The sequence below is a fragment of the Neofelis nebulosa genome, chromosome 9 (genome assembly GCF_028018385.1).
Source record: "Neofelis nebulosa isolate mNeoNeb1 chromosome 9, mNeoNeb1.pri, whole genome shotgun sequence".
NCBI lineage: Eukaryota > Metazoa > Chordata > Mammalia > Carnivora > Felidae > Neofelis > Neofelis nebulosa.
Genome location: NC_080790.1, coordinates 5,814,549 through 5,823,567, shown reverse-complemented (window position 1 = coordinate 5,823,567; position 9,019 = coordinate 5,814,549). Strand labels below are relative to the sequence as shown.

Genomic DNA, 9,019 nt, shown 5'->3' with positions numbered 1-9,019 from the left:
GACCTTGGACCACTCTGAACTCCAGTTGTTTGGTTTCTAAAAACTGATGATGATACCTTCGTTGCAAGACCACTGTTCCGTTTAGACCAAACACACGAACCCCTCACTCCCACTTTCCCCTCCAGCCCTGTCAATACATAATTCTTATTGTTTATTGATTTATAAAAATAGTAGCTCTTTTGGGAGCTGCCATTTTATGTGGTGAATGTAATGTTTTAAAGGAGACATTTAGGAATTCTACTTCAGTAGGCAGGCACTAGATTTTAAGAATTTGGAAGTATTCAAATTTGACTTATTTTTAGAGTATTTGATTATGGAAGCTAAAAAGGTAACATCTACTCTAGAGGTAAGCACCAGTAATAAGCCATTACAAATAGTAAAGAAAAATTGCTGTGTACAGTTTTTCCTGTTTTTGATTAATAGGACCTGGTGCCACGGTAATGGTATTTAGCAAATTATAATGCTGCCATTAAATTATGGTCCTGTAGCAAATGGTTGTGAATTCAGTTATCCTGCTTAGCTTCTAGCTGTCTTGAATATTTCATCGAAAGCTGATTTGCCAGTGATGGCAATAGCTCCACGTTTCTGTAAGGAAAAAGACATATTAGGTGAAACTTGGGTTGAAAGTCAACCCGTTAACGAGAAGCTCATCCACGTCCTCCATTAGCCTGGTCATGGCAGTCACCTCCCACTGACGTGGGGCTGCCCTGAGATGCTCTCTTCTATGGAGATCGTCACCAGTGCCGTTCCCTCTGTCCAGGCCCACCATCCAGATGCCCATAGAGAAGAGGAACCAGGTGATTACCCTCAACTTCTGAGCAAAACGTGCCGCCACGGGTAGGTCCAACTTGGGACAAGGGAGGCCTCGGTCCATTGAGCTTGGCGTAAGCCTGCTAGGATATCTCAAGGGCAAATTAGCACCCAGAGAGCGTAGAATCTGGTAAATAACAGGAAATATGAGTGTCAGTTTTCAGGGATTCAAGTTTCTTTAGGAAAGAGGGTCTGAATTAAATCACTTCTCTGAGGAGAGTTAAAAACCCAAGGCAGACAAAGATCTTCAAAGCAAGGTCAAGGCAGTAGGCATTATTTGCATGGCCCAAGGAAGCGATTGTCTGGGGCTTGCGCGCTCTTTGTAAGAAGGCTGGAGAGTGAAATGCAACGAAAAGTAGGGCGATGTGGGAAGAAACAAATTGTTCCTACTGGCAAAAAAGCACTTGGTCTGTAGGTTTTATGACAGTAAAGCAAGAAGCGGCTTGACATACTGGAAACACCCATGGCTGTGGAGTTGTGTCCAATACCAGGTTCAAATCCCCATTTGGTACTCACAAATTGTGGTCTTGGGCAAGATGTGCACCGGTAAATGGCAGCGATGACCCTGATGTAATTTTCTCGAGACTTATCAGTAATTGACCTGAAGCACCACAGCATGATGCAGGTGGGCAGTGAAAGAGGCTGAGGCCTCGGGGGCCAAAGTGCTGTGGTCTGGGTTTCGTCCCCACTACCTGTCGTGTGTTTTGGGGCCGGCTCTTTTCCTTCCTCGTACTTCAGTTTCCTCATATGGAAGGGGGCAAAGAGTAGAACTTACCTCAGGGTGCTTCTGTGAAAGTCAGATATACTTAGAACAGTGCCCAAGGTCTAATAACATTCCCGCATGAGTGTTTGTTACTGTGGTCAGGCATATTGTTATTACCACTCCTGGAGGAACTCTGTGGTCCCGAGCGAATAATTGTATATCTGAATCATAGAGGAGGGAAGGATGTTCGGGAGGGAATCAATAACTATCTTCATTTTATAGTGTAGGATGGCCTTGATTCTGTTTCTACCTGACAAAAGGGCACACTTCCCAACATGATTCATCCATTGTGATGTAGAGCTGGGATTTGAATGCCATTCTAATATGCCTATTCCTAAGACATCCATTCTATGCAACCAAGAACAAACCTAACTGATTAACTGGCTCCTTGTCTCCAGGACTTGATTTATTAATCGGGGTCCATATAATATCATAAAGCCTGGCTTAGACTATTGTTGGGAGTATCTGAGCAGCCGTGTACCTGTGAACATGCCAGGGCAGACGAGCTGACTTCTTTCTTGTGGGGGCAAAGGAAATCCCAGTATCTATAGACAGGGAGAGACGACGTTGTTTCTTGACATGGTTCTGGAAGATCTGCGCGCTAGGCATGAAGCGTTTTCCCCAATTCCTGGTTCTCCCAACAGTTAGGCAGAGGATTGAGCTGCACCTCCTGAAAGTTCAGAGTAAAGTGGTTTATGTCTGTTCTGGGTTTCAGCACCTACTTGCCGGGGGCAACTCGGAGCCCACCCCTCCCTGTTGCTTGGGGCAGAAGTGCTGTTTCCGTGCAAGCGCCATGAGAGCTGAATATTCTGGAATTGTGAGATAACCCAGGGAGTTCTGCTGTCCTTGTCTTTGCTGAGCCAGTGTCACTTGGTCTGGTTCTTTTCTGTTCTTTTTTTTTTTTTTAAAAACAACAACAAAGCATCAAGCAGTGTATCTTGACTGACATCATAATGGTTTACACATGAATATGTATAAGTAAAAAGTGATCATTAGGAATTCATATACATTTCTTCTATGTACTAAATAAAGGTCCTTCTTGATGGTGCCATTAGATTAGCAAACCGGTAGCCGTGTTCACTACCTAGCTTTCAGTAAACTCCTGGTGAAATGTTTATTAAATTCCCATGTATAAGAAGGAAAAGTCTGAGTGTGGTGTTAAAAGACTTAAGTGGATTTTAAACCCACTGATTAATGGACTCAAATGCATCTGAGCAAAACCCCTGGGGAAATATATCACAGGGTCCATTCTTTGCCCCATAGCTTCTAGTAACTTGATCAGGGGCGTCAGGAAGGCATTGAGCACCATGCCCATTAACATTCTGGATAGTAAGAAATAGAATGGATAGCATCAGGATTTATAATTATCTTGCTGAATGCCTAAAATCAACTGGATAAAGTTCAGATTAACTTGTGTCCGGTTGTATGTTGTGCTTTTCATTTAACGGTGTAACAAAATTTCCATTACACTTACTCATGTTATTTCTCTTCTCAAAAGATTGGTGCTAAGTGTCCAAGAATAGGGGAAGAGTCAGCTAATTGTCATTTATATCCTCAGAGAACATTGAATGTCACACAGCTTTCCAAAGGCATCATGTTGAATAGAAAGAAAAACGAAATCCCAGATTATATGCAGGATGAGCCCAATGTGGTTTTAAAAGCCGAGGGCCAGAGAACCAAGGGTGATTTTTCTTCTTTTTCTTTTTGCATTTTCCAATAATTTTTCACATGAGTGCAGGTTTTTATAATGACTGTAACATACTTTTAGGGGCGCCTGGGTGGCTTGGTCGGTTAAGCCTCCGACTTCAGCCAGGTCACGATCTCGCGGTCCGTGGGTTCAAGCCCCGCGTCGGGCTCTGTGCTGACAGCTGGGGGCCTGGAGCCTTCAGATTCTGTGTCTCCCTCTCTCTCTGCCCCTCCCCTGTTCATGCTCTGTCTCTCTCTGTCTCAAAAATAAATAAACGTTAAAATTTTTTTTTTAAAAGAAGAGGGAAAGCTTTGTATAATGACTTTAAGGTTGGAGAGCAATCTCCTTATTTATTCCACATGCAGTTGGGATCTGTAAACACCTTACTAGCTCAGATGAGTTTATCACGCCTGTGATGACGTAAGGAATTTGGCATCTTTGACATGTTACTGGTGCTGCTGTAGGAGTTATTCTTGCTCTCATTTATGAGTTCAGGTTCTAATGTGGTTTAAGGCATTTTCTGGAAAACCGTGTTATGAGATAGAGTGCCAGGCTGTTTCAGTAGGGCAGTGGTTGGGCGGGACTCAGCATTCAAGTACATTTTCTGTCTAAAGAAGGCCAGTATCTTCCTGACTTGGGGTGCCCTGCAATATGCATGATTTTTTATTTTTTATTATTTTTTACTTTTGAGACAGAGAGAGACAGAGCATGAACGGGGGAGGGTCAGAGAGAGGGAGACACAGAATCTGAAACAGGCTCCGGGCTCTGAGCTGTCAGCACAGAGCCCGACGCGGGGCTCGAACTCACAGACCGCGAGATCGTGACCTGAGCCGAAGTCGGCGCTCAACCGACTGAGCCACCCAGGCGCCCCAATATGCATGATTTTTAAGGAAGCACACTCAGGTATTTATCCTGTTTGAGATGAAATTAACAAGCATCCGAATTTCAAATATATTTAAAAAGTACTTTTCCATCTGCATGAAGGAGCTTTTCCATTAGTTTTGTTATTTTTGTTCTCCTGCTTGATTCTGGTGCTGCAGCTAGTTTATCTTGTCTTAATTTTAAATAATTGGATAGAAGGAGTTAATATTCCAATACTTTAAATGATACTTGAAAATGTACTCGGTTTGCCTAAAGGTCACCTGCTGCATAGCTTACCTTCTACATAGCTTGTTTTAGCTTTTGCTATTTAATTTTCCCTACCTTAAAAAGGAGGCATTTCAAGTACAACAAATTTCTCTTGTACGCTGTATTTTTCATGAACTATTATATCTTCCATTATAAGTGCTGTTGTGTTCATTGGGCCGTGTTGAACTCAAAATCACACATGTAACAGGTGTGGGGGTTTAGCAGTAACCTTCTATTTCCCTGCAACTTACTTGCATTGAAATTTGAAATCTTCTAACAGCCTTATGAACGCTTTACTCCATTTTCTTTAATAGAATGCATTTGGGAAAATGTAATTTGGTTCTTAAAGGCTTTCTCCTGGTAAAAGACCCTATTGCTATCTCGTTCCCAGTGATCCATTTAAGATTTCTTTATGGCTCATGATTTGAAATAAAAGATATTTGATTTAAAAAAAAACATATAAAATATCTCACAACAGGTATTATAAAGAGCTTTGTTGAAAAAAAAATATCAGAAAAAATCCCCTGGATTTTCTCAAGTACTGTCTGCTTTCGTTCATTCACACATTCATTCATTCATTCTTTTGTATGTTCATTCAACACATAATTATTGAGTACCTAGGGTGTTCAAGGCCCCGGATGCCCTAACTCATTTGTTAGCTCTTGAAATACAGATCTTGTTCTGTATTATACTTGAGTGTTTGGAGGCGCTGAATTACACTGTTGAACTGTTTGTCACAATATTACTGTTGCTGTATTGTAAAAATTACAGTGTGTTCATTGTTCTCTCTCTCTGTACTAATTTCCTTCCTTCCAGCTGACGGTGAATTAAAACAGATGCAGAGATAAGAGGGCAGGACCGTCACCTTAGCTGTCACACGCAGGGACAAAGGGAGTGTTGGGTCAGATTCTGTTGGGACATATTTGAGATACTTTCTATCATGCACTTTGCACGGAGTATAGTTTCCCAAGAATGAAAAAGAAACACACACAGGTCAAGGTTTTGAGGTCGATTTGATTTGAACTGTTCTCTGTGAAGCAGAGAAAGCAGGCTAGAGGAATTGGCTTGCTAAGTCAAGATATGCACATTCTTGCAACTAGTTAATTTGTTCAAGTCCTTAGGGAACTGTCCCCACCTTCCATGGGAAATAATCGTGGTTTTTACAAAATCATAGGCAAAAATGGTGCTATGCAGCAGACTGGCCTTCGGCTTACCTGGTGGGTTCCTAATTCTGCATGTCTGTACTCTCACTTTGCCGGGCACAGGTCCCTTGAGTGGAATCCAGTAAGTATTTGCCGTGTGTTGAATTGACTGAGTCTTTTGCTTTTCAACTAATTGTGGCAACAATGGAGAATAGCATCAATTTGTTGACACTAGCTGTGTATAATATACCGTAGTAGAACATGGAAAAGGAACATTCTCACAGCTGATGGAAGCTTCCATTATTCCCCCTTGCACTGTATTTTGTAGTGTAATTTTAAAAATCATAAGTCCCAGAAAAAAGGGTTCCACAGCCTCATGGGAAATTTCTCTTCCTTCCATCGCACGTGGATTATTATTAGGAATAACTGAAAGGCTAAAATATCTTCATAGAGAACTGGGAAGTTTTGCCTTGTTTCTTTATTGCTAATGCAACTGTAGAAATAAATACATTTGATTTGAAATATGCTTTTTAAGAAGGTTCTGTTTTGCTTAGAAAAATAAGATGTCTGGCCGTAGCAATATTTTTCTAGCTATGTCTCTGGAGACAAGGGGGAAAAAAAAAACCAAAAAACAAAATAAAAGTCCTCTGCACAGCAAAGGAAATAATCAACAAAGCCAAAAGGCAACCTAGTGAAGGGAGAAGATATTTACAAATGACATATCCCAGAAAGGGTTAGTATCCAAAATATATAAAGCACTTTTACAACTCAACACCAAACAAACAAAAAATAAAACAACAACAACAAAAAACAAAAAAACCTAAGTAATCCCATTAAAAGTGGGCAGAAGACATACAGATAGAGGGCAACAGACTCATGAAAAGATGCTCAACATCATGTATCATCAGGGAAATGCAAATCAAAACCGTAATGAGATATCACCTCACACCTGTCAGAACAGCTAATATCAACTCAACAAACAACAAGTGTTGTCAAGGATGTGGAATAAAAGGAACCCTCGTGCGCTGCTGGTGGGAATGCCAAACTCGTACACCACTGTGGAAAACGGTATGGAGGGTCTTCAAAAATTAAAAATAGAACTAACATGTGATCCAGTAATTTACTATTGGGTATTTTCCCAAAGAATATGAAAATGCTAGTTCGGAAAGGTATATGCACCCCTACGATTTTTGCAGCATGATTTACAGTAGCTGAACTATGGAAGCTGCCCACGTGTTTATCAGTAGGTGAATGGATAAAGAATATTTGGTATATATATACAATGGAATATTACTTGGCTGTAAAGAAGTATGAATCTTGCTATTACAATGACAAGGATGGATCTAGAGAGTATAATGCTAAGGGAAATAAGTCAGTCAGAGAAAGGCAAATACCATATGATTTCATTCCTGTGTGGAATTTAAGAAGCAAAACGGAGGAACAAAGGAGAAAGAGACAAACCAGGAAACAGACTCTTTACTACAGAGAACAAACTGGTGGTTACCAGAGGGGAGGCGGGTGGGGGGTGGCAGTGAAATAGGTAATGGGGATTAAGAGGACACTTACCATGATGAGGACTGAGTAGTGTATAAACTTGTTGAATCACTGTATTGTACACCTGAAACTAATATGCTATTGTATGGTGACTATACTGGAATTAAATTTTTTTAAAACATAAATTAAAAGAAGAATAAGGTGGGGTGCCTGAGTGGTTCAATCGGTGGAGCATCTGACTTTGGTCCAGGTCATGATATCTTGTTCATGAGTTCGAGCCCCACATCGGGCTCTCTGCTGATGGTTTAAAGCCTGGAGCCTGCTTCAGGTTCTGTGTCTCCCTCTCTCTCTGCTCCTCCCCCACTTGTACTCTGTCTCTCTCTCAAAATTAAGTATATGGGAAGAAAAATTAAAAAAAAAAAAGAAAAAGAAGATGCCTTCCTAAAGATTCAGAAGCTATAAGAACATATTTATATGTACAAATTTACTTTTAAACATATTTAAAAGTATGAGTCACCCTGATCTTCCTACTAGACATAATCACCATTTATATATGAAGATAGATGTACATACACATATAGTTTCATATATTATTTATATGCGATATACATAATTATTTATATCACATAAAATTATAATTACATATAAAAATATAATCTCAACTGTGTATATTTATAGAATATTATGTATTTTCTCTGCCATTATAAGAATTTTTTTCCTATCATTTAAATATAAATGTATATACCTCCTTTTATAAACCTGATTTTATTGGCTGTATAATATTCCATTCTGTGTTCACAGTGATGACTTTTTCATTTAAAAATTACCTGTTGGTGTAACATCGTAGGCTGTGATTCTTTCTACCTGCAGAAGCACCATGCGACTATAGGAAGATGTTTGTTAGATCAATTGCTAAAAAAAAATCCACAGAATCTGGCCCAAAATAAATATCATGTTCACCCACTCCTATCCAAAACTAGAAAGAGTTAACATATGTGCTGTTACCATAAGCACAAGTGTGGGAAGGAAAGCCGTTCTCCTCCTTAACTGTTTTTAAATCACGCCCATAATGCGGCTGGAAGTGAATGTCAGGCCAAGATAGAAGCATGCCTGTATTGTAATGAGCACAGCAGTAGGGTTACGAACCTGGAACAGCAACCCGAAAGGGCAGGAAGGGGTTTGGTCAGACCACTGTCTTGTCCGTGTATACCATTCGACAACGGTGTTGTCACTTGCTAATTAAAGGCAAAGGATCTCTTCTCACTTTGTAAAACATATCTCATTCATATACGTTATAGAAAACCCTATAACTTAAGAGCAGAAATTATATGAATGTTTCTGGTTTGGATTGTGAACTCTTGATTTTACGGAATGACTAAGCCGTTGTGAATTCATAAATAGACCTGACTTAGTTGTGTCCACAATAGATGAATCTACTGTCATGCCATTTGTTGGCTGTACTGATGGCCTGACTTCCAGAATTAGGAGGGCTGCTGTCTAGACCTCCCGACGTGTGTGAGGCCCAGGCTGTGATCTCTGTGGCCTGCGGGACCACCCCTGTCAAGAAGCATCATCCCCATTCGGGCTCGGGAGACACATTTAATCCTGGTGCTGTTTGCAGACAGACTTTAAAAAGCTGTCCCGAGAATACATCTCTGCCAGTAGTTTAGTATGTCAAACCGAGGACAAGAATTTTGCTCTATTCTTAAAATGCAACTATTTGTGCATTGGGAATATTGGCCAATGAGGAGGAAAGCTGAAGGTCAGAAAAACAAGTAGGCTGCCCGTGTCGGAGCTGAGCTTCCGCACTGCATGGGATTCTGGAAGGGCCTTTTGTAGGTAGGAAAGAACTATGGGGTGAGCACTCCCCTTGCCCTATGCTGCACCCTGTAGGGTGGCTGTTTTTTGGCTTCGTGAGACATTAAACCTCCGTATACTCAGAGGTACAGATGAGAAATTGAGAAATGAGTAAGCTAGAAGAATTTTTTGTTTATT

General features: G+C 40.6%; 1 long non-coding RNA gene across 2 annotated transcripts; it reads right to left on the bottom strand.

Moving 5' to 3' along the window:
- Positions 1-277: 277 nt before the first annotated feature.
- Positions 278-1,840, bottom strand: LOC131484315 (uncharacterized). Of its 2 annotated transcripts, XR_009248160.1 has the most exons (3): positions 1,586-1,840; positions 806-937; positions 278-585 (listed from the first exon to the last, which is right to left on the bottom strand). It is a non-coding gene; the product is annotated as an uncharacterized LOC131484315 (long non-coding RNA). The 2 variants fall into 2 exon arrangements; XR_009248159.1 differs by having other exon boundaries at positions 806-1,840.
- Between the last annotated feature and the right edge of the window lie 7,179 nt (positions 1,841-9,019).